At 34.4% G+C, this 24,918-nt stretch overlaps 1 protein-coding gene across 14 annotated transcripts in view; it reads right to left on the bottom strand.

Annotated features, from left to right (window-relative positions):
* Positions 1-24,918, bottom strand: part of PTPRD (protein tyrosine phosphatase receptor type D) — a 1,305,401-nt gene that overhangs the window by 844,983 nt on the left and 435,500 nt on the right. For all 14 annotated transcript variants that reach the window (XM_087741431.1, XM_087741446.1, XM_087741430.1 and 11 more), the window contains one exon: positions 16,792-16,835. The gene's annotated coding sequence lies outside the window, so the exon portion shown is untranslated. The remainder of the gene's footprint in view (positions 1-16,791; positions 16,836-24,918) is intronic.

The raw sequence follows: 24,918 nt of genomic DNA, 5'->3' as shown, positions 1-24,918 counted from the left end.
AGCAGGTTGCTAACCATTTCCCCTTGGATTATGGGGGCTTCATTCTGCTCCCATCCTTGTCTTCCAGCTCAGGGTGCTGGTACCCTGAGAACAACTGGTCTGACTATTAAAGACTGAGGCAAAGAAAGCATTAAGTTGCTCAGCTTTTTCCTTGTCCTCTGTCACTGCTTTTCCCCCTGCATCCATTTAAGAGTCTTGATTCTCCTTAGCCCTCCTTTTGTTGTGAATGTATAGAAACATTTCTTTGCTGTCTTTTATGGCAGTAGCCAGATTAAGTTCTAGTTGGGCTTTGGCCCTTCTAATCTTCTCACTGCATAACCTCACAACATCCTTGTAGTCCTCCTGAGATGCCTGCCCCTTCTTCCAAAGGTCATAAACTCTCCTTTTTCTCCTGAGTTCTAACCAAAGCTGTTCCTCTCTGTTCAACCAGACCAGTCTTCTTTCCTGGTGGCTCGTCTTTCAGCACACAGGGTTGGCCTGCTCCTGCGCTTTTCAGATTATGTTCTTTAAGAATGTCCAGCCTTCCTGGACCCCTTTAATCATCTGCCTCCCAAGGGACTCTGTCAACCATGCCCCTAAACAGGCCAAAGCCTGTTCTCTGGAAGTCTAAGGTACCAGCAGGCTATACCCATACCCCCTATCACGTCATCTATATTGAGTTGTCCAAGATGGAATTGCATGTGGCCAGTTAAGGTAGTTCTTTATATAATTCAAGATCTTCCTTACACTGGTATCTCTGCTGACTTGAGATTTCAGTGTCCTTTGCATCAATCTGACTCAAGTTGCTTCCATGTAAGAAAAACAAAGAAAAATGTATTACTTAGCTAGAGAAAACTGACGTGCCTAGCAAAAAGCAATCTGACACTCTGCACCATTTGAAAAAGGCAAGAGTGCAACATGCATCCCTAGTAAAGAAAGAATGAACCTCCCAGAATAACATTTATGTAAATCGTTTCACCCATAAGGCATCCCATCTGAGTCATACTATATGGGAAGTCAGACTTAAAACACATCTCTAAAAAAATTTCTTAGATTTTGTTTGCCAAAGGCCGCACTCCACTGCCACCTGGTAACGAAAAGAATCAGTGTTGATATTCTGTGCCAACAGCACATAGTATACAATATTAAAACAAATTAAAATGTTCAAATATATTATTTATATGATTTTTACAGAACATAATATTATTTTAGAATTATCTAGTAAAATCTGTATTGGGGATAAAAAAATGTATTGTTATTTTGCTGATTATATATGTATCCATATATATATAATTATGGCTATATTTATGTATAGTTTTTTTTCTGATTGTTACATAAACAGTATTGCTATTTTGCTGATTATATGTGTTATGTATGTATAAAATAATATTTACACTTCTATGTGTATATATACTTATTTATATAAACATCAGAATAACACTTATTTTTCTATAACAATTGTCAGAATAACAATGTATTTTGTATATGTATGTACATATATATGTGCATGTATATGTACAGTTTTGGCCAATGTTGTTAGTTGAAGGAGGAATGTGGGGCACTATGGGAGCGTACAGCCCCAGACAAAGAAGCAGGTACAGTAACAAAGTTTCTCTTTAGTTGAACAGAAAGTAGGCACAATTATTCAATAATATTTTGGCTTTGCAAGCAACAGAAAATCTAGTAGATGATTAGGAGAACAAGACTGTTTGCAGTGGATGGAGGCAATTACTCTTAGAATGATAAGCCCTTTCTTTTGGATTACCAGACACTTCATTTATAAGAAAGAGATGAGAACATATGAACTGCTTTATATTGTCATCTGTAACACTGCCACATAAGAGAATGTGTATTGCAGGAGAGCCAAAAAAAAAAAAAAAAAAAAGAAACAAAAAGAAAGAAAGAAAAAAAAAAAGCTAATTACAAGAGCAGCTATTGGTTAAAATAAAAGTTTTGGGGTTGGGTTTTTTTTTTTTTTCTGCAGATAAATCTTTAGTTGTCATGGAGGTCACAAATTGTAGCTTTATGAGGACGGAATGACAAAAAAACTCATGCATTCTGAATTTCAGTACTGTCAGTCTGCACACTTCTATGAAATTAATATCTTCAACAAACATTAATTTTAAGCCTTGTGTAAAAGTTAGATAGTGATAAGGAACAGATAGCTATGAGAATTAATTAACTACATTTGAAAAACTGTTCTGAGACAAAAAAGATAGCCTCACTGTGCTACGAACAGAAGTTATAATCCAGATTCCACACTGGGTGAATTCAGTGGAATGTATTAAAAGTCCCAAACCTCTTACTTGGTAATTTCCTACTTGCTGTGATTTATGGCATTTTCCTATGTTTGACCTAGAAAATACAGCACACACAAAAGAGAGAAAACTTTATAGTACTATGAATTAATATACAAAATAAAGTCAAGCTGGGTAAATTATCAGAAATGTTACTATCGCATTTAGGGAATTTATTAATCTAGTGAAATTTAACATGCTAATAAATAGAAATGCCAGCCTAGGCAACTCTTCAGGGCCTTAAGCTGCTTTATGCTGTGTGGATGTTGGAGCGTTATATTCATACTTAATGAATCTAACTTTCGTATCTGGGCATTCCTGACCTTCAGTATCTCCATTTGTCAGCTTAAAGCCCACTAAAGCACAAATTCAGAAATAAACATTGACTTTTCATCACAACACAAACATGATAACTGATATTCTGAACTTCATGCACCATGAGTTAAGAATCGGCAGTACAGCAACATCACTATAATCCTTTTGTGACAGAAGAGCTGAGTCTCAAATCCTCTCTCATGCTAGATCTACAAATACAGTTGTGTGAAACAGAGGTCAAAATACAACATAAATTCTATTTCCCTTCACTGAAGATATAAAACATTTTTTATTCGAAAGAAAGGAGTGGGATCCTCAGTATGTAATTAAATAGTGTATTATAGATCTACACTTCTTTTCAGAATAGAACAAAAGCAGGATATTCCATACTTCTGTGATGTGAAATTTCAGAGGTTTTGAAGCACAAAGCAGCAGGTAGCAGACACTGAACCTCTGAAGTGAGGGAGTATGTGAGGCCACAGACTTCTACTCTGACTCTGATTAAGATCTTGAGAATGATGGGAAAATAAAATTAGCACAACCTTTGAATGACCCCAAGTCACAGTGATATGTTTCACCTGCATTTAATCCATACATTGTTTGACATTTTCACTAGCATCCTACTGTATTATTCCTCCAAAGAATCATACTATCTTCAATCATTAGCTTGAATGGAGTTAGACACTTGGTGTCTGGGTTGCTTACAACTGATTGTAATCGACTGAGTTACTGCATTAAGATATGCCCTTTTAGGGCATAGTTACCCCAACACTTCATCTGGTAGCAAAACTGATTTAAGAAATTTATTTCTACCCCTATCCAGAGGTAATTATTCCTGCCTCTGTGACACGGTAAATGCCCCTCATCTCCTGTGTTGACCCAGCTGCTGTTGAACCATTGGGTAAATGGGATCACAAAAATGATCCTATCCAGAAGAATAGGATGTTCCCGTTGTCAGAGCTTTCCCTGTCCTGAACAGCTGCATTACACATGAACGGAGAGAGTTTTTCTCACCACAGTCTTGGCAGAATCAGGAGTCTTTCTGAGATTTGAGCAACAAGTGTTTTGAGTTCAAAACCTAATGGCTTTGTCAGGAAAGGAGTGGGGAGATGATACAAGTGTTAAGGGAAAAGACAGAGATACAGTTATGTGACAGAAAGAAAGGACACATAGTAGGGGTTAACACCCATGCTGAAAGCTCACATCATTGCAGTTTCCTTCATTGCAGCTTTGTTGACTTGTTGGTCTGTTAAAAGTCTCAAGTTTCTATCCCATGATGGGAAATAGATACCTGGGTTACACCTGAAATATGTCTGGAATCATAACAGGTAACCTGCTGTAGACCTGTTCATCATTTATAAATACATACACTGATCTGGACCTGCTCGGGTGTTGTGTAAGTCACATTTGAGCTGAGGACTTCATGGGCCTTGGCAGTTTTTCATAGACTCCCACAGCATATATAAAAGGTTAACTACAGTCACACATTTAGGAATTTTACACGCATAAATGAAGTAAAGTCTTCACCAAAGGCCCAGCAATCAGTCACTGTTCAGGAAGCTGACTGCACTGCAGCTTTCAGCAGTTCCTAGGACTACTTATGTCAGCACAAAAAAGGGGAGAAAAACAAAGAGGAACAGAAATGTTGTCTGACATTATAAACATCTTTGGTATTCCGAGTTTAAGATACACTCTGATGTTCATTTCTACATTATCCATCACAAACAGACATCAGAGAGATGGAAGTTAAAAAAACCCAACCCACTTCCAGGTGGTTACTTCCACCTCAGTTGTGTCAACTCAATTACTTTTGTGATGCTTTGTTGTTTGTGGTTTTGGTTTGGTGGGGTTTTTATGTTTTTGATTTTTAACACATCAGAAAATTACTTTAATTTTTTTAAATGCCTAATTAAAAACAAAGAAATGGAAGAGAGGGTGTTGTTTGTACTCTAAAGATGGGTTATTACAGACTGATACACAAGCAACTGAACCTCCACAGCTGAGTCACAGGAGCTGCTAGTGGGATGAAAGTGGAACATTGGGAAGATTATATTTTTAAAAATTTATTGTTATCACAGTCCTATTTTTTCTTATCATTCCTAATACAGAATATCACCATGTAACATCCTAATCCAAAAGGGAAGAGTATGCCAAACCGCCTAACAACTGGTGAATTATACAGCTGTCTTGATAGTACAACTGCAGCAGGTGGTTATTTCTCATCCTCTTTCTTTTTCCCTTTAGATTAATTCTTTATTATGTCTGATGAATATAGGCTGTGTAATAACTTAAATAACTGTGGTCACCTGTTATAACAACCAAAATACCACCTCTGTTTAATATATTTTAGGAAAACAGTTACAAAACACCATTATATGAGCTACCTGGGACAGGAACAACCTATTTATGTCAATCTCTCTATGTAATATAGAAAATGTGTATTTTAATGCATCATAAACAATTAGAATTAGCAGGTTTTTGCTGTGGTTTTGGTGCCAAAGTTTCTTTTTAGTAGGTGAATATTCTTGCCCCACAGTTGGAGATGCTATACCACAGCAGTGCCTCAATAAGCAAGGGCAAACTTATGTGATAAGATCAGTTGGATTGGGGGACAAATAAAAGAGACATCAGCCCCTTGTGATAGTAGCTGAAGATATGTCAAAACTGATCACATGCTGCATGGCATAACACTTCAATAACAGTGATTAATGGGATAGCCTCTGAGACTATACGTATTCTTTTTCCATCACCAACACTTAATACATGAGCACTAACCAGATACATAAACTCTAACCAGACAGAACTAATGATGACTGCGCTGTCACTAGCATTAACAGATGTGACAAAAAGCAGAAATAAACATCAGAAGAATTAAAACTGGACCAGCGTGGACAAGACCAAAACCCTTCTGGGAGCCTTCAGCTTCCAAAAATGACCTCTTAACTACTTTGCAGTGTGTCAGTATACTCTTCAAGTTAACATCAGTGAAAAAAAGGTGGTTATCACTTTTTCTTTCCCAAAACACTTCTTTTGAACTAGCCCATGTAATACTGGTGTATGTTCGTGTCTCCTTCTGTCTGTGTGTGTGTGAGCACACATGTGTGCGTGCACCCTTTTACCTTTAGCGGAGTCTGAAGGAAGAGCTGCAGAACTGAGGTTTCGGAGAGTTCCCAAAACACAGTTAATTCTAGCTCATGGAAGACATAAACTTAGTACTCTTCCAGCCTGCATAAATCATACAAATATTAATTTGTCTGACCATTCAAAATCTCCTGTTCTTAATTTCTTAACTAAAATATCTTTATTCTTTATGAAAACTTCGTCCATCTTTTGGTAACCAAGTGCGTACCATTTAGTCTGAAGCATTGCCTCCATACCGGTACGTATGTTTACAGGCACAGCTGATAAAAAAGAATCTGGGTGGAATAGATCTTTGTAATTTGTTGTTCTTGACTAACACCAAACAGGAAGTAAGCTGTTGCTTTGACATGAAAATGATCTTTGGGCAATTGACCCTCCTGAACTTTCTTCCAGGAGTGTCCTATAATTGTGGCACACTCCAAAGGAGGAAGCCGAGGTTGATCAGGGCTATGTCTCCTCTTAGCTTGTGAGTGGCTATATGTTTGTATTGGCACAAAGTGCACTTGTATTACAGTGTCTTTCAAGTAGATCTTCAAACTGTGACTGACAGAGAAACAGGGCTCCTGCCTGCTTCTTTGTCAGCAATATTATTTCTTGGTCACTGAAGTGTCTATCTATTCAACTTGAGTAGGCTTCCTACAAGAAAACTGGGCTAAAAGATTTGAACTTCTGTCTTCAAAACTGAAGAACCTGATCAACAAAATGTATGTACTCAAGCTGGGCTAATAACTTATAACCACTAAAAATTATTACAATTTGTAATTGCAATCACAAAGCAATTACAAGAAGAGGCAATTTTAAATTATTTTTTAAAGTGTAACAGCAAGGCTTTTCTCATATCAAAGAAATCAATGAAAATGAAATTATCTAAACCAAGATGAACTCTGAAAGTATGTCTGAAAAGCAAGCCCATAGGAAGCAAATGCTTCCCTCATCTTCCATCTTGTTCTGTTACCCTGATTAAGACATTTTGATGTAGACTGGATATCTCTCTGCTACAATAGGTTGTCCTGTATGAATGTAAACTAATAACAAACACCAGAGAATAAAAAGGTGTGATTTCTACTTCCATACTTAAGTTAAAATACTAAGGGAAAAAAAGCAAAATAAATCACTGAGCAGGAAGTAAATTATTTAGAATCTATGCAATCGAAGAGACACAGAGGTTCTAAATGGTTTAGTATGGGGTGAAACCCAAACTACTGACAATTGCTTGAAACACTAGCAGCATTCTGTATGTATTATGTGTTTCCTGGGAGAACAATTAATTCTGGTTTTTTCAGTGTACACTGCACATAACTTAAGAAACAGGACAAAGTGGTACAGCAGCACAGTGACAGAACAATACATATGATCAAATCAAGACATGAGAAATCTTAGAACAATATTAGAGGCAATATTGTATACCAGCATGATATTTAAGAATCAAATATGTACCTTTTAAGGCAATATTTACATCCACACCATACTTTCTGTTCTAGATCCTGCAAAAATCTTTCTGGCTCTTTGCCTGCTCATGTTTTTACCTTTTATGAAAACAAAAGGCTTTAATAATTTCTGACAGTCACATGGAAACACCAAAACAATTAATTGCTCATTTCAATAAAACAGAAGGTTTTTTCAGATCTTAAACTTTGTAGTATATAACTAGGAAGACATAAAAAGATACAATCTGTCATTTATTTCCTTTGAAACAGATTTATAAATCAAAATATTCTCTTGTGAAAATACTAAATCTGTATATTTTTTCGTAAATGATATTTAGTCAAATTTGTCTTTTTTTTTTTTTTTTCAAACTGCATAGGCTCAGATAAATATGGTGCTTTCTATTGAAATACTCAACAACAAAAATTTAATACATCATGATAAACCCTATTCCTAATACTCCATATTTAATACAAACATCTGTTTTTTGTGAAAACTGCCCACTGTGTTATATTGTCTCTGACATTTAATTCTTCTGTATTTTTATCATCAGATCCATTATCTAATGAGGAGAAAAATGCTGTGTAGTGTAATGTAACCTCTAACACTTTTCTTTTTATCCTCAGAGTTATTCACGTACTTTGGTTATTATTGTCCTATGAAAATTCTTTATATTCTGTCTGTTTGAGGAAATACCACACATTACATCAACTAAAAGATTTCCTTCACTGCTCTGGGAAATCTAACATTTCAGCTCTTGGGCTTTTGAGTCATTAAGGGAATTTTGATGTTCAGTACCGTGCAACAGATTCAGCCTTGCATAATTCAAAACAGCCTCACACCACTTACAGTAAATGGTCCATGCAGGAACATTTGTTTTTCTTATCCATTCTTTCCCCTTCCTCACAGATGATTTTGTTAACTATTTTTAATTCTCTTTCCTCAATTAATGGCAAAGCATAAGGTGGCATGAACAGATTATCACAAAACAATGACAGATTTTTAAAATCTGGAAAGTTCTGAAAAGTGAAATTCATCTGCCAGTTTTCTGCAACTAATTGATTTCCATGCTGTCTGTCTAATACCTTTATTCTCCACAAACACCCAAGTGGGAAAACCTCCACAGCCAAGTGTAGTCCCACCACAATTAGTTTGGCAGGACTGAAGCTTAGGATGTAGATCTTGTCTATGATTATTTAGACTGAAAAAAGTTCTGAAGAACTTCTAATTAGGATTTAGTGGGAGAGTTGAAATGAAAACTTTAGCCTGATTAGTAAGAAAAAAGTATTCCTAAAAGGGCATCCAAAAGAGAAGAAGGATATGAGACATCTTGAAGTCTGGTCAAAGCAGGGAATGAAAATACAGTGATAAAAGACACAACACTAAGCATAGGTTAGCTGACCTAACAATTAACCTTTCCATTTTGTTTTTTTGAATGCATGGCTTTCAAAAAAATCAATAATGAATCAGGGACTATGTAGAATTAAAAATGTGTCAAAAAAACATGAAATCTATTACTGCTCAGTGATATTTCTTACAGTACTGTAGGGATGAGTCTTGCATTGAGTGACACTGAATAGTGTCAATCAGTAGGCCTTTTCTATATCTGACTACTTGTAGCTGTAAAGGAAATTCAAAAGTGAATCTAGTCTGTTGTAAGTTATACTTCTTTTTGCCCACTTCTTAAGTAAATTGCTCTAATTTAGATTTCTTTAAATTTTACTTGGAAATACATCCAATTTAAAGAGAAGAAAAATATTGTGGTTCAGAAACGTTCACTGAGTGCAGCTATTGATTAATGAATAATATAATCAACCAAGTCCACTTTAACTTTTCTTTTTTCATTTTAGCTTGGGCCTCTAAAAATGAAATTTTTTTAATATAAATTTTATACAAAATCCTTCACTCAAATTCAAAGGGTTAAATCAGAAAACATATAAGAATGTGTAAATTTTATGTTAGTGTGTTGCTGTCATTATAGACAAATCTGCAGAAAAAAATTGCAAAAAACCCTCTAATCTACATGCTGAAATAAGTGAACAAAATATCTTATTAAATCTTTCCTAGTTTGTCTCTGAATTTGGCCCTATCTCAGGTTTGTACACCTGAATTCTACTATTATTTTTAGCATAAACATCTGAAAAGAAGAATATTTTCTAGAACATAAATATCATTAAAGGAAAAAGAAAAAAATAGAAGATGAAAACCAGTAAACTGCAGACCAATCAGTGAAACATTAGTTGTAAGAGGGTAAGCTTGGAAATATTCTAAAGAGCTTCGAGAAACACCTGGAAAAACACAGTTTGATTGAGGATTGCCACATGCTTAATTACACAGCATCCTTTGAAAATATTTCTGTTATGACACATAAGAGAAATTCTCCAGATTCTGCAAAATCACTCTTTCAAAATGCATCTGAAAAGGTTTCATGCAGGAGATGAGTGGTTAACATAAATAATACTGCATGTAGGAAAATGACCAGAAAGAGTATATATTCTAGGAGACATAACTTGTCCTCCTTCTGTTTGAATTCCCACACCATTATAAGAGTATGTAGCATAAGAAAGAGAAGGAAGTAAAATATGGAGTCTCTTGTAGTCAGTCACTTTCACTACTCTCTGTTGTTGAATAGATCAAAAGTGAAGATAATACGTAATATTATTACATTTTAAATTGGTGTCAGAAATGGGAAAACTTTCCCTTTGAGTTAAAGAAAACTGTATAGCCAAATTAAAGCAAATCTTCCATTTCATTAGGAATTTCTGTAAGGAAGAGATTTGAGTGTTCGTATTTCATTACATCATGTCTTATTTCTGTATTTTCTAGTGAGCTCCTAGGTGAAAACTCTTTCTTGTATTTATTTCTTCAAAGTTTGCTAAGTTTCTGTAGACCATAAAAGTAGTAAACCAACACTGTAATAACCTCCATTTCTTGTGGGCTTTTGTAGTACGGAGGGACCTGCAGGACTAGGGTTGCTTTATAATGCTGTCCCGAATTAGTCCTTAAAATTCTATTTCAGATCATGAACAATCCAAATTAGGAGTTTTTACTTTTCTAAATTTCTATAGGACCCAGCACAATAGCAGTTTATTCCTTAAATGTAGGCAGCAACTGTTTTTGGCAGAGAAAAACTCAAAATATGAACCTTTTTATTTGGCTTTAGGTCAATCTTTCTCTCCTTCTTACTTTTAAAGACCTCCACCTTGCCCTTCATGACAGTAAAATTTTTAATCTTTTGACGAGATTTCAAGTTCTTTTGGGTGAGGTGGGTATTAGTACAACCCTCTAATGCAGGAAAGTCATGATACATCATTGTGTTAGTGTAGTCAGAATGACAAGCCATGTTTCATACAAATCGAAGAGAAATTTAAAAGGAGAAACAAAGCATTTCATGACAGATAAAAAATACATTTACGTTAGAAATGCACTATTTTTTTTTAATAAAATCATGTTCTACTAGTAAGGAAGCTTTTGTTTTTCAGTTAGGGATTTTTATTTTCCCTTCATTCCTCTCAAACCACAGCTCTCTGAAAGGAGAGCTCTTCTAGAGGAGTCTTCACTGTCAAACAAAATAATTCCAGCTGTAGAGCGCTGATTTATAATCCAGTTACCTCTCTGAATGCACACTGAGATAAAGCAACTAAAAAACCATACTGTTTGCATACAAGTGTATGAAATAGTATCCATCAGGTTAGAAACTCTGCTATCTGTGTACATTTGGAAAAAGAATTAAACAGAGAAATATAAAACAAAAATACGCTTTTCCTCCATTTCTTCTAACTAGTCTTTCAGATTTGTTTTTGGAGAAAACAAAACAAAATCTGTTAAACTAAAAAATAATTTGGTTTAAAATTATTACTTACATTCATAACAATTCATTGTGTTGAGTGATCACATAGTAATCACATCTGCAGAATGTTTGTTAATATTTGTTTTTTGTTATAAGTCAAAAATTCAAAGTTGAAAAGACCATTCCACGTCACTTTGGGAGGAAGGCATCTGATATATCAAACCACTTTATGAAGATATAGAAAACTTTTAGATTGCTTACAAAATTCTTAAATAAGAGGGATCTTTCTTTTTAGTAACCTTTTCTTTTTCTTTTTTTTTTGTTTAAAGGTGCCGCATGGGGAAACTGTCCACTTTCTGCATGGTAGTTCATCCAAGAGTTTTTAGAATTCTCGGTCACATAACATTTTTTACACAAAAATAAACAAAATATTGCTAGGTTGCACATTTCACAACCAACAAGATGTGAAATACACTTAGCTAAGTGTTGATTAAACCTCTCTTGGTCTAAAACCACACTTCTGTGTACCAGGGAAGATCTAAGAGTGAGCTGGAAATGTGTTGGGACCAACTTAAGACATAAAAAAAAAATTAACAAAGGTTAATTTTTCAGAAATTTCTTTAGAAAATTTTCCAGGTAACCAAAATATGTATATGTGACAGGCATTTGTGGAGTTTTGCCAGTCTGTGGATGGTGTAAGACTGTGCAAATTCACACTTTTGCAGTCCTTCTCACATTTCTGGTTCTTTCCTTTCACGTTTCATCTTTTTCAGAGTCTGCCTTTTTTTTTTTTTTCCTTATTTTCCGCTAACATGTCTCTATGTGCCAGCAAGCCCTGTGCTCATTTTACCATTTCTTCAGAAATCTCAACATAGCTTCTCACAGCCTTTTTCCATCCTTTCCCTCCACTATACCTAATAATGGCAAACAAACCTATAGCCCAGTGCTACCCCGAAAGCAACTAAAACTGCTATTGTGAAAAACAGCTTTTATCAAACTGTTTAGTTTTCCTCTTGGAGCTGTACCTCAGAGTTTCCTTGGCAACAATTCTTGTAATCAATGAAAACAGTGTTCTTAGGACCCTAAAGCAGAAGCAATCAGAACTTACACCAGCACAGAGGAATCCACAAGGCACAATGTCATAGTGGGCTGCTGGATGAGTAGGAGATAGCAGGAAACTAACAGTTTGAAAATTTATGGGACTCAACTGCAGGCCTATGGTTCAGCAGAAAACAGCCAAAAGCCTTGCTGAAGGGACAGGAGTTTCCTTCACCAAACATTTCTAAAATAAAAGGCAAGTAAGCAAAAAAGTAGACACACTTCCATTCAGCTGTCAGAGGGGCTGAGATCTGAGGAGATTCTTATCTGTACCAGAAAAACAAAGGTAGGACTCTTTGCTGACCTCCTTTTCATTCAGCCCCCAAGACAGCTGTAGTAAACCAGACAGGATGGAAGGAAGATCCTTGGAAATCTTTCCTTTTAGAAATTAGGAAAAAAATGCTTATCAGTTCTAAAAATAAGCAATATATCAGGCTGGTTTCTAAAACACTAGGTAACTTTTGGCAGCCTGAATTCTGTTATTGACATTTTAAAGATTTTTTTTCCATTTTAATTTTATATTGAGCTTAATTTAAGTCATACTATGGAATTAAACATGTTCTTTAAATACAAAAAGCACTAAAAGCAAGATAATTTATAAGCAACTGTCTAATGACCTTCTTTCTGAGCACCATTTTGTTTTAGTTCCTAGATTCCCTATATTTTTCTCAAATTTACATACACTAGAAATCTAAAATCTAGAAAGCTGGAATCTACATTTTTCAACCACTTGTGGGGCTTTAAAGAAGCAAAATCAGTTATGTGTCTCTTGTTCAGATCTTATTTTTCGCTTTCAAAATGGAATTCTTAAATTATTTTTGTTGCTAAGACTAAGTGTTACTAAACACAATATTTCGTCTACTTATAGCACAATAAGGTCTCTGTGAGACTAGATTTTGAAAGATGGAAATAGTGGAAAATACCCACCTTTGTTTTATTCAGTAAAAACAAAACAAAACAAAACAAAAGAAGAACATGGCACAGGTGATACTTTTTAGTTCTTTGAATGATTCATACTACATTTATACCTTTTCCTCTATTTTTTTTTTTGCCTCTTAAAATTTACAATTGCCTTTAGCTTTACTCACATTTATCTCCCAAAAGTAAATTCATAGCGGGTATTATAATAGCACAAATAAAAAGGTTTTAATTTCCAAAACCTATTAAAGTGCTGTCTCTTAAAAAAAAAAAAAAGGGTTTGAAGTTCAAATGAAAGACAGTATCTGAATAACACTAATCCCTAGGAGAATGCATGGCACCTGCCAGACACTATAAGGGTTTTATAAATGTTGTCTTCTGCAAAGTCTACTGCAAACATCATAAAGCCTTCGGTAAATACGTCTACCAGCTTTTTTGTTTGAGCAGAAATATTGAACTTCCTGCCATTATGATTATATAGTAGAGAAGATTATTTCAGATTTTTTTTTAAAATATTTGATTAATGGTATCTCTCTTTTTCCTTGGGATCAAGTTTCAAATAGCACACAGAGTTAAGTGTTTGAAAAAAGTCTTCCTTAGCAATACAAGTCTGGCAAAACAATCTATTTTGATGTCATTTAAGAGTAAACATATAGAAACACTGAGGCTGGAAAAGAAAAAAATAATTTGGCTGCCTGATTCACAATATCAGAATTAACAGGCAAAGTTCTGCACTGCAAGAAAATAATATTGTTGTTAATATTGCATAATGCAAAATGTTTATCTCTTTGGCAGAGGCAAAATGCCACATTTTGTCTGTCTACAGTTATCTACTGATAACTGTATTGGTACTAGTTTGGCTGTAATAAATAAAAAGGATTAGAAATGTTAATGAATTCTATTTAATTAAGGAACACATAATATATAAAATAATAAAAGAATCCAGAAATTTATTAACAGAATACTAGAAAACTTTCTGCTTTTTTCAGAGAGACTGAACTGAAAAATATTTTTAGAGATCTAGATTGGTTTTATTATAAGAAAGCACATCTTTTATCATAATAATAAGGGGGATGAGCTTTTGATTAGACCAACAATTAGAAAATGTTCAGTGTCTACAAACTTTGAAACCTGAAACCATTTAAAACAACAAAAAATAATTTTAAAATTAAAAATGTACCTTCTTCTGGACACTATTGCTTAGAAATTTTTTAAAGCTATACATTATCTGTTAATCGACTTTTAGTGGAGTTTTATATTAGTCTGACTGATAAAGCAAATATTTAAAGTAGGTGTTAAACATTTGTCATTTGACAGGACAGAGCAGGATCAGTTAAAAGCTAAATTTCCATTCTTCCATTTTTATTTTTCCAGAAAAAGAGATGGTTTGGTTTCTGAAAGAAAGCTCAGCATCTTGTTCTCCCATATTCCAAAGCTGTTTTTTTTTTTTTTTTTTAAGCATCCTTTCTAAGTTTAAAGACTTTTAAAAGACTTTAATTAAAAACATTTTTATTTTGTTAAGGTACTTTGCATTTAAGTGCAGTCCAGGATTAACCTGATGAACTACAATTTTGCAAACATTAACATGTAGCTTCTGTTGAGATAATGTTATCTTAACTCCGTAATCTGAACTTTGTGTGAAAACATGTTTATTCTAATGACACCTTTGCTGGCATGAAATAGTAATCTGCAAATTGGTGAACCTATTTTTAACCTGTCAATAGCAGTAGACGTGATGCTTAGGGACATGGTTTAGTGGTGGACCTGGAAGTGTTAGGTTAACGGTTGGACTTAATGACCTTAGGGATCTTTTGCAATCTAAATGATTCTATGATTCTATGAATACAACTGTAGTACATAAGTAGGCATAAGTATTCTACTGTGTTTTGAATCAAAATACTGGTTTTAGGACATAACACTCACATTTTCCCGTTCACTATTGCTTGTTTTTCCTAGTTTGCCAGAAATGCCTTGCTAGTGTTACTTGCAACTATATGAAGTAAACTGCCTCCATAGAATCTTCTGTATGAAAATATCTTCATTTAGGAAAAGATCTGTTACCCTTCTAATATCTAAATGTGTGGTTCTGACTTTGCTTATGAACAATCTCATGTTTGCAACATGTTAACTTTAAGGAAAGAAAACTGCATTTTCCCTTCTTGTCTTGCTTCCTCCCATTAGAACTTTACCTCTGCCCATCTGGTGAAAATATCTTGAGGCATTATCAGGTTACAACAGTGAATACTGAAGAATAGCTTCAGAACAAAAAGACATTTGTGAATTGAGTATGATATCAATTTCTCAATAGGCCTGAAAGCACCATAGCTTGAAAACTGAAAGGTTTATGCCAAATGTCTCTTAAAGTGCCTGCAAATGTGACTGGAAATATAGCATATTTTCACAAAACACGTCAAAGGAAGGGAAAAATGAAAGTCATTAATTGAGGTAATAAAGATTTATGTTCAAGCAGTGAGGTGATGAAAATTAATACCACTCTGCTGCATGGAACGGAACTGTGACAATTGAAATGAATTGAAGATATACCTCAAGTGATTTCAGTGGCTGTAGGAGATTGCTTTTATATTTGGGAAAAGGAAAAATGAAAGATTCTCCCAGGAGACAGGCACAGATGATCTACTCCCAGTATTGCTCCTACCTTCGACCCATTGCGTGTTTTTTTTATGTGCCATGAAAAAAGATTCATTTTCCTGGGTAGAGAACATCTGTTTCTTTAGGGACTGGTATTAGTCTTTGGTCTAAAATCCAAGTCCTAAGCTCATCAAACCAAAGGCAAAATTCCAAGTGTGCTCGTTCTCTTTTATACATGCAGGATTATAGTAACTTTACTTTTTCCACTCAAACACACTTTGCGGTATCTTTAACAAATAGAAATAAGAATTATCAGCCAGCATTGTAATGTAACATCATACCACCTGGAAATCAATATTACTTGCATTGCACTAATTTTGCTGTTGAAAAACAGCATGACAACTTCTTAACTCAGCAGAGACTTGACATAGCGAAGACTTTGCTGCTAGTCATTCCCTCAATACCAAGCAGTAAACAGCTACTGTTAATTTCTGCTCAAGCTATGTCATTGAGTCACTGGCATTTGAATCTACTGTTACTGGGATAAAGCAAAACAATACAAAATGTGGACATGAAAAATGCTTCAGTTTTAAAGCTCATCAAGTACGCTATGTGAGAGAGAGACATAAATTGTATATTAGCCTTATGTAATTTTTTTTACAATAAAGAGCAATTTTCCAAGCACTATAGAGAAGATAGCCATTTCAGGAATAGAGAAAGGAGAAAGCCTAGTGATTAATAGGTAGCTAAACACATAAAAATAATTTTCCATATGGTCTTTACATATGGAAGATGTACATCAATGAAAAGACATGGATAAGTGTACTTTATCACTTTCTTTGTTTGTTCATTTTGTAAGAATAGCTCATTTTCCTTCAGGTTTCTTTTCTACAGGAAAGTCATCTGAAACAACAAAATCACCGAGGATGTTTCTCTATTCATAAAATTTTAGGTGAACATGGAAAACATAGCTGCTTAAATATTTGATACTAATTTACTAAAACTGTTAATGTTTAAATTCAATGTACTCAAAAAATGTTACTTAGGCAAAGCTCCTACTGGAATCAAGGTCAAGTCTGAATAAGCAGTGTGGGACTTGGTAAATAGGACTCAGTGGGTGTGGCTTACTATGTTTAAAATTCATGGATAATGGATTAATTTCAATGAAACTCAAGATACAGTATCCAGTTATTATTATAATGAAAAAAAATATCAAGGACAAGGAATTTTTTAACTTACTGTTCTCCGAGGCACATCCTGTTATTTTGTCTCAGGGTAGAGATCTAAAAAAAATAAAAGAGCATTTTATATTACTGATAGTAACAGTCATTGTCAAATACCATGGTTTTATGCATAAACAGATTTATGTTTGTTGATGGAAATAGTCAGAAAGAATTATGACTCATAAACACCTCAATACCTAATACATACCTGAAAAGAACAATTAGCAATAAAAGTAGAAATGCACTTCTTCAGTTCTTTCTTTCCTCTTTTTAAATGTATCTGATGTTTCTGAATTTTCTTACACGTCTTATTGTGAATTTCAAATCATATCAGAGAACATTTTAAATTACAATTTTCATAACTGAATGTTTAAATGATGTCATAAGTGAAAGTCTAAAATGATGCAGAATTCAATACTTGTACTATGGGTCACTGTTTCCAAATACATACCTTTGTAATTCTTGGAATATTTTTTCAGGCTTGAATTAGTTTACAGATTTTAATGACATTTAAAGACCAACTCAAATAAAAACTCTGTAATGTAAAGCACTTAAATGCACTGTTTGCAAGGCTGTATAAAACATTTGATTAAATATTATAGTTTCAGGGTTTTTCGTATTTATTTTTGGAAAAGTAGGACTCAAGTAATAATAATTAGATAATAATAACCAGGGTAGGTTATCAACATTAACTTCAGTGTTCCTACATCTGAGTCCTAAATTATTCATATGTAGAATTTTGATATGTCATTGCAGAACTGTACAATATTTCATAATAAAGCATGAAAGCTTAATCAAATTGATATGAGAATTGGCACTTTATTCACAAGTGATTTGACCATGTGTAATACCTATACTAACATTTCTAATGTGCACATCTTAAGATCTTCAGGCATTCAAGAGGGAAATGTTCAAAAGCTCTATTCATCAGTTTTCTTCACCTCTTTTTCTGTTGATATGGGTATATATGCACCCCTAGCATGAAGCCTATATAAACAATGTTCACATAAGTATTCCAAATGCTTCTATTCAGAAAACCTTAAGGTTGTTATAAGTGTGAAATTTTAAGGGCTGCAAGGTCTAAGAATAACAACAGGTATGATTAGGAGATTGAAATCTACCATAGCAGTGTATAAAGATCTTGGGTTTATTCCTGCAATAATTAGAAATACTGAATCTTAAATGTCCGAACAGGAGAAGATTAATTGCTTCCAGGAAGGATATTTCACTTTATAGGGACAGAGGAAGAAACTTTTCTTAAGCAATTTGACTGTATAAATAATGAATACTTGAAACTGATATGGGATCAAGATTTTTCAAATATATTACTGGGAATATGGGCAAGTAGGCAGAAAGCAGATAAAAGCAAAAATTGTGCTCAGGATTTACATCAGAAATAACATAGGGTCAGCTCATGACATGACTGACTACATGGTTTATTACTGCTCTATACATGCAGCTGTTGGCCTAAACAGTTATTGACAATTCCAGTTCCTCTGCCAAAAAAAAAAGGCACCAAAATCCCAACAAAACCAAGCAAGCAAGCAGACAAAAGCACACAAACAAACAAAAAATAACCAGATCTAACCAAGGGCTCAGAACGCACAAATTTATTTCAGTCTGTGTTCATGGTATTAGGCTTCTAATTCATTTACTTCAGAAGCTGAATTACACTCCTGTAAGTTATTCACACTTTTAAACTTTGCAAGGTGAAGGTTGTAATTAGCAGTAACCTTAATGTAAATTATTACTTTCCACCTTTTGAACTTAATGGAATAATCTAGACACTCTAAAAACCTTCTACAGATCACCTTAAAGAACAGTGACTGACCTTGCCACGTGTCAGATTTGTTGACATGTTTCAAGAGGGGTTTACTGATCAATATCTATATGGAGGGTATGAGAAAGAGTACATCATATTCTGTAAGAATTCTTTAACAGAGTTTAGAGGGGGTGGGGGCATATCTTTGAAGTGAAAGGAAAGGCTACTGAATTCTTTAGATTCAATTACCCATGCACTTCTTTTAAGTTAAGAGTTTGTAAGGATCAGTGAAAGCACATAGAACTATTTCAAAGTGTCTAATGCATAGCATCTTAAAAAAAAATAAATTAGAAGAAGGCAAGAGTTTCTTTCACATGGCAAAAACCTAACTTCAGGATGTCGTTCTCAGGATAATAAATATGAAATAGAGCACCAAACATTTATTCTTGAATACAGGCAAACCAGTCACATCGTGGGGTGGCACCTCTCCAAGCTGATGTCTGTTTGGCAGCTAAGTGACATGTTTCCTCATGAAACAGCTACTCCTTTCTTCCACCCTTCCTAACCAATTCCTCGAAATACCAACTTTTCTATTGTGTTCCTTTATTGTTTAAAATCAGATGTATTGGACAATAGTCCTTCCAGATAACTTAGTAATTGGCTTCCAATAACCCTCCAACCTCCTCTCACCCATGTCAGCTTTCCTAGACCTGAAGCTGAATTATGTTTTCCTTGAAGGACTAATGTTTACAAAAATTCCAGAAATAAAGAGTTAATGTCAAGAATGACAGCAACAAAAACAAAGAGCTATGCACTGAACCTAAACAGAAATCAAAGATGTGTATTGAGCTTTTATTGATTATTTAAGAAAACAAACAGGTTCCTTGGCAGCAACTGAGTGACCTGTGTGATATGTGGCCAATGTGAATTAATTCCTACTTACCTAATTTATGTTAATATCAACTGAAAACAAGGTCACTGAAGCTGATGTTACAATGACAAAAGTAAACACAGAAATTACAAGATTTCACACTAAAATGGTAAAGTGACTTGTTTCACTCATAAAAGTCCAAAGGATACTTTAAGACAATATATATTTCAGCAAAGAAATAAAAATTTGCATGAACATAGCCTCTACCAATGGACAAAAATAGTTTAACCTTTCACAGTGTTTTCAAATGGTTTATGGCAACCTCTGATTAATTTCAACCTCATTTGCCTGACTTTTAGGGAGCTTTGTGAATGAAGGCTGAGGGGGGCTGTCCACCCAATTCATACCTGAACAGAAAATAATCTTCCCACCCACTTCATCTGATCAAGCATTAAACTGTGATTGAGCTACTTCATACTCCTGCTGCTTTCTTGATGTGTAGAACCAGAAAAAAGGACAGAGAAGCTTTGTTCTTCAAAGAACTCTAAGTATTTTGGATGATCAGTGTGTTTCTAGTAAGAAAAAATATTTTCTTTGAATAGCAGAGTTGTACTCTGAACTCCAAGGCCTGTTCCTGATTCATCGTATGCCCATGATGTATATCATGTAGAAAAGGAAAAAGCTATTCTGGACAGCATTTTGCTGTCCCCAGACATAGTTTTGTCTGGGTTTGTCTTATGACTTTTCTTGATTATGTTATTAAAGATGCCTAAGCCCTAAGACTTTTGGAAGGTATTTCAGTACGTTAAAGGAAGATGCAGATTTGCCAAAACACTTAATCATCTAACTCTCATCAATGTGATTTCTAAAAGCACCTGTGTAGGTTAGGTGTTCAGGTGTTTTTCCAAGCATGCTAATTCCTTTGAAAATACAGTCTGCATGTCTTATCTCAGAGTTCAAAATTAAAGAGGTGTTGCCATGACTAGACAGATGTTAATGACATCAGTAGCTATTCTGAGATTTATTATGGAGGCATCTTAATCAAGAGCATCTGATCCTTCTTTTAGGACTAGGACTTATGGGAGACTTATGGTCTCAGCTATTGCAGTTGTGATGGTGTGTGTGTGAATATTGCTTCCATGGATATAAAACCACTGAGTAAACATTAGCTTTATTTATGGAATGGTATTTCTTAATAAAGTTGCAGCTGGAGGCCTTTAAACTAGATATGACTGTTGTATACTTACTTGTGCCAACTGTGAAGTGTAAGTCGGTAGTATGAAATTTTTACTGTCTGAGGCAAACGGTGATGAAAAGTAAAGAAAAAAATGAATCTCTATCAAAATTAAACCTCTCTTGAAAATACACTCAAATTACTGTCAAAAGACTTAAACTATTTAACCTTTAATGCATGAATATTTGCCTCATATTGATTTATTAGGAATTTCAAGATAAGAAAATTTACAGTGTTTCAGTGTGTTCATTGTCTTCAAGGACCTTCTTTGCAAAGGCCAGCTAGCTAGGGAATACCTAATTCTTTGCAATGGCTTGTCAATTATAGGTAAGTACCCACACTGGAAAAGCAAGAGGGTTCAGAATAGGGGCAGCAAATGAAAGTGTTATTTTGTGTACCAAAATCTTTCTACAACAGGACAATGAAGTAGCATCAACAGATAAAATGTGCAGCTTATAAACACCTACATAATGAAAATAAATACAAAAGCATTCTCCAAGACATGGCTCCATAAACACATTATTAATTCACAGCAGAGGAAAAAAAGAGGAAAATATATTCAGAATGCTGTCTTCGGATACTATCCAGAAATCCTCATTTTCTCACAGTTAATTTCATATCTGTGTAAGTGACTTTCCTTATATAACACAGTACACAGGAGAGCAGAATTTGATTTCTTAAATAGTGTCTAGCTGGATGTAGAATTAGGACTGAAATGAATTGCTTCTAGTTACAGCATATTAGTCCCCAAAATCCTCTTCATATGTTATCACTATAAGATAATTTTTAAATATTAATAGATCCTTGGAAGCACAGAAGATGCATGACCTTTCTCTTCCTACTTAACTACCTATTATCTAAAACAAATATTTAACATTCAGTCAAAGGTATTGCATCTTCGGTTTTTTATCAGAATAAAAAAATCGGATAAAATACTGACTGTTCTCCATTTTTATTTTTGTAAAAAGAGGAAACCACTGGGAAGTCTTGGCAAGACCCTGACATAAGTTTATAGGCACAAAAAAAAAGCCATGACACCCATTTAGACAAGATTTGTATAAGTGTTTTGTAGTATGAAATAAACAAACAATATTAGATGCATTCAGTATCTTTGTCTTCTGATAGTCTTGACTTAAACTCCAAGGAGTGCTTTAATTCCTTGTCTTCTACCTCAGCAACATTTAACAATTGTTCATTGTCTAATGCCAATATTTTCCATTATTGTCAGGTCCATAAGAAAGTTATTAGTATTTTCATTCACTAGCTTCATTAGCAGAATTTTCCAGAAATTTAATCCTGTTTTGCTATTTCAGCATAAAATTGAACACATAGGCCTCAAATTTGATAGTCCAGATGTCAGTAAGCCAACTGGAGCATGAAGATTGGGCCCAAATCACTGAGGTTATTTACTTTTCTCACAGTTTGCAAAGAGTTTCTTAACCATAAAGAGGCAGAAAATTTAAGCAACAGTGAACATTTCAACTCTGGAACAGTTATTCTTAAAGAAAATGTAAAATTTTCTGCATGGTCATGCTATACTTGACTCTCATTCTGCTCTTATACATATGATATAGAGGTATTCTTAATATGAAATATTTACTGTCATTAATATTCTATAGAGGTATTTATTTCTATAAATATATATATATTCTATAGAGGTATTTATTCATTAATATTCTATAGAGGTATTCTTAATTATCAGTACAATTACTGATAATGACCTAATAAATACAATAGCTCTTCATCACATACATATTACATCACACTCCTAAAACCATGTCTTAACATTATTCTTTCAAAATCACTGCAGGACTCTGCTACTGCCAAAGAGAGTAGTTATATTAATGTGTAATGACAGCAGCATCAGAATTATGTCCAGACTGATTCATATTAGTTCATAAAAGTGTATCAGAACCTCTGATAGGTGTAGGGGGTCAGAATCTGCGTAAGTGGTCTGTATTAGTTCTGGCAGCTGAATTGTACCTGTGAGTGGTAAAATGGTAATTGTACCATATTATCAACCTGCAACACTGACATTAACGTATTACACCACAATATCATTACATGGATGGAAAGGTAATATTTGTCTTTGATTTTTTTTTTAATTTTTACCAGTGAAAATTTTTTCTGTGCAAGACATAACACAGAATAAAAAAGAAGGGATATTTCTATGGATAACATACTAATATCTATGCATCTGCTTTATTATTTTTCTCTATTATGTTTATTTTATGTTTTTCCTTTATGTAAAGCTGCTGTATAGTCTTCTCAACAAAAGCATGTGCAACATGCCCAGAGAGCACTGTTCATCCACTAAAAAAATGCAAGCTGTGTGATTTGTCCTCTGTCTTTCACCATGGTAAGCTTATTGCTAACTTCTGCTACAGTGACTCAGCCACCTTCACAGGATCACTTCAGACCTTTAAGCACCTCTGTTTTCAAGTCTTGATCTCAGGGCATCACATGTCTCTAAGAATAACTGCACAATACACTAACTTTCAGCATAGGACTAGCATCAATATCCCCAGGTATTATCTGTTATCATATCAGCTTGTCTATCTCATTTTTAGGTTTTTTGGAAGCTGTTCCCAGTAAATAGTCAACCCTACCTAAGGGAAGGTTGTTTATTAAAGTATTAAAACTTACCAAAAAAAAAGATGATGACAATGACCAGTGTGTAAACGTTCTCATCTTCCCTTAAGTCTTATCATTTTCTATACATTTAAAGACACTCCAACTACTTCAAATATTTCTGTTAGTCATGTCCTTGTGTTTACATCACTCTGTTCTCTCAAAATAAAGCTCACTGAAAGCTTTACTTTCATGCTCCTCTCCTCTGCCTCTTCTCTCCAGTCTTAACTATTTCACTTTCCTGTCTGTCTCCAGCCTCTTAACTTTAGTAAAACAGCTAAGTAACTATGTAACACCTTCATCACTAAAAGCATTGTCCTTTTTAATAATTGTGGGTTTTGTAAGGTGGCTTATTTACATCTACTGTTTTTCCATTGACCCCAAATTACTTGACAGGAATTACCTCATCAACTAGTTAGGACTCTATTTGTAAGTCTCCTGTCAATGTACAACACATTAAAAAGCTTTTCCTGCTGCACAGTTATCTTTTCTGTTTGTAGTTTTAGCATGATTTGCTTCTGAGGAAGTATTTCAGAGGCAGCAGTCTCAGTCCTCTAAAGGAAATGGAATTTTCTACCCCATCTCTTGGCTGCAAATGCTTTTCTTCCTGCAAAATTGTAGATTGAAGGTGATAACTTTCAAGGGATGCTTTTTCTCAACCTGAATGAATCTTGACATATCAGTGGGATATGAATTTTGTATTGTTTGACACAACATATACAAAAGACAGGGAGGAAGCCCTTGCAGATGAAATAAAGGTAATTCTTTATGTTAATGAATTAAAAAAGAAAATCTGTTAAGAAAGTTTTTTACTTGAAGGACTATACTGTAAAAAACTGATCAAAAAGCTTGGTTCAGCAAGGATTTAAGCGGTGATATGAGTAAATGGCAAGGGGACAAAAGAGATGCCAAAATACCCCAACACCACCATATAATAGCATCATGCTGCAAGGAAAAGAGTACCTTCTTACCAATGCTTGTTTTTCATGTTACAAAACTCTATAAAACCACTCTTTAAGAGATGTTGTGTTTCTGAGCCAGCACACTGGCTTTGAGTTCAGGGTTTGTGCAGAACACAAATTACGAGATCCAAATAGGCAACTGTGCTGAAGGACGTAAAATGATGACGCTTCATGCTGAGTTAGCTTTATTCTAAGCCTGTAATGTAGTGGATTTTCTTCCAAAGAGGATCTTCTTTTGGTTTGAAACAAATAAGTGGAATTCTAATGATTTACACATTAGTGTCGCAAATTGTAATGATTTACACATTAATGTAGCACAATAACTGTCTCATTTTCCCTCTCCTCCAACATTAAAAAACAAGGAAAAAACATGTATGTTAACCCCAGTATTTTGGACACTTTCCAGTTTGGATAATTGCATTCTGTCTACTAACAATTTTCCTGCAGTTTCAATTAGATACAATGTTCTTTTTCACTGTCCTGATCTCTTGTGCAGTATTGCTGTTCACTGTTTAACAGCTGCCACATTTCACTCGGGAGGTGCTTGCATTTCAGTATTTAATGAGATGAGCCTTATAACTTTGAGACTTTTAAATGGCAATCTCTGTCAGGAAAATTAGATGCTGTGGGAAGGTAGAATTTCTCAGAAAAAGTTCAGGTAGATTAGGAAAGAGCCAGATGTC

The sequence above is a fragment of the Nipponia nippon genome, unplaced genomic scaffold (genome assembly GCF_047370975.1).
Source record: "Nipponia nippon isolate SJK-2023a ecotype South Korea unplaced genomic scaffold, ASM4737097v1 scaffold_8, whole genome shotgun sequence".
Classification (NCBI taxonomy): domain Eukaryota; kingdom Metazoa; phylum Chordata; class Aves; order Pelecaniformes; family Threskiornithidae; genus Nipponia; species Nipponia nippon.
Note: the sequence above shows the minus strand (reverse complement) of the source record. Positions and strands in the feature narration are given on the sequence as shown.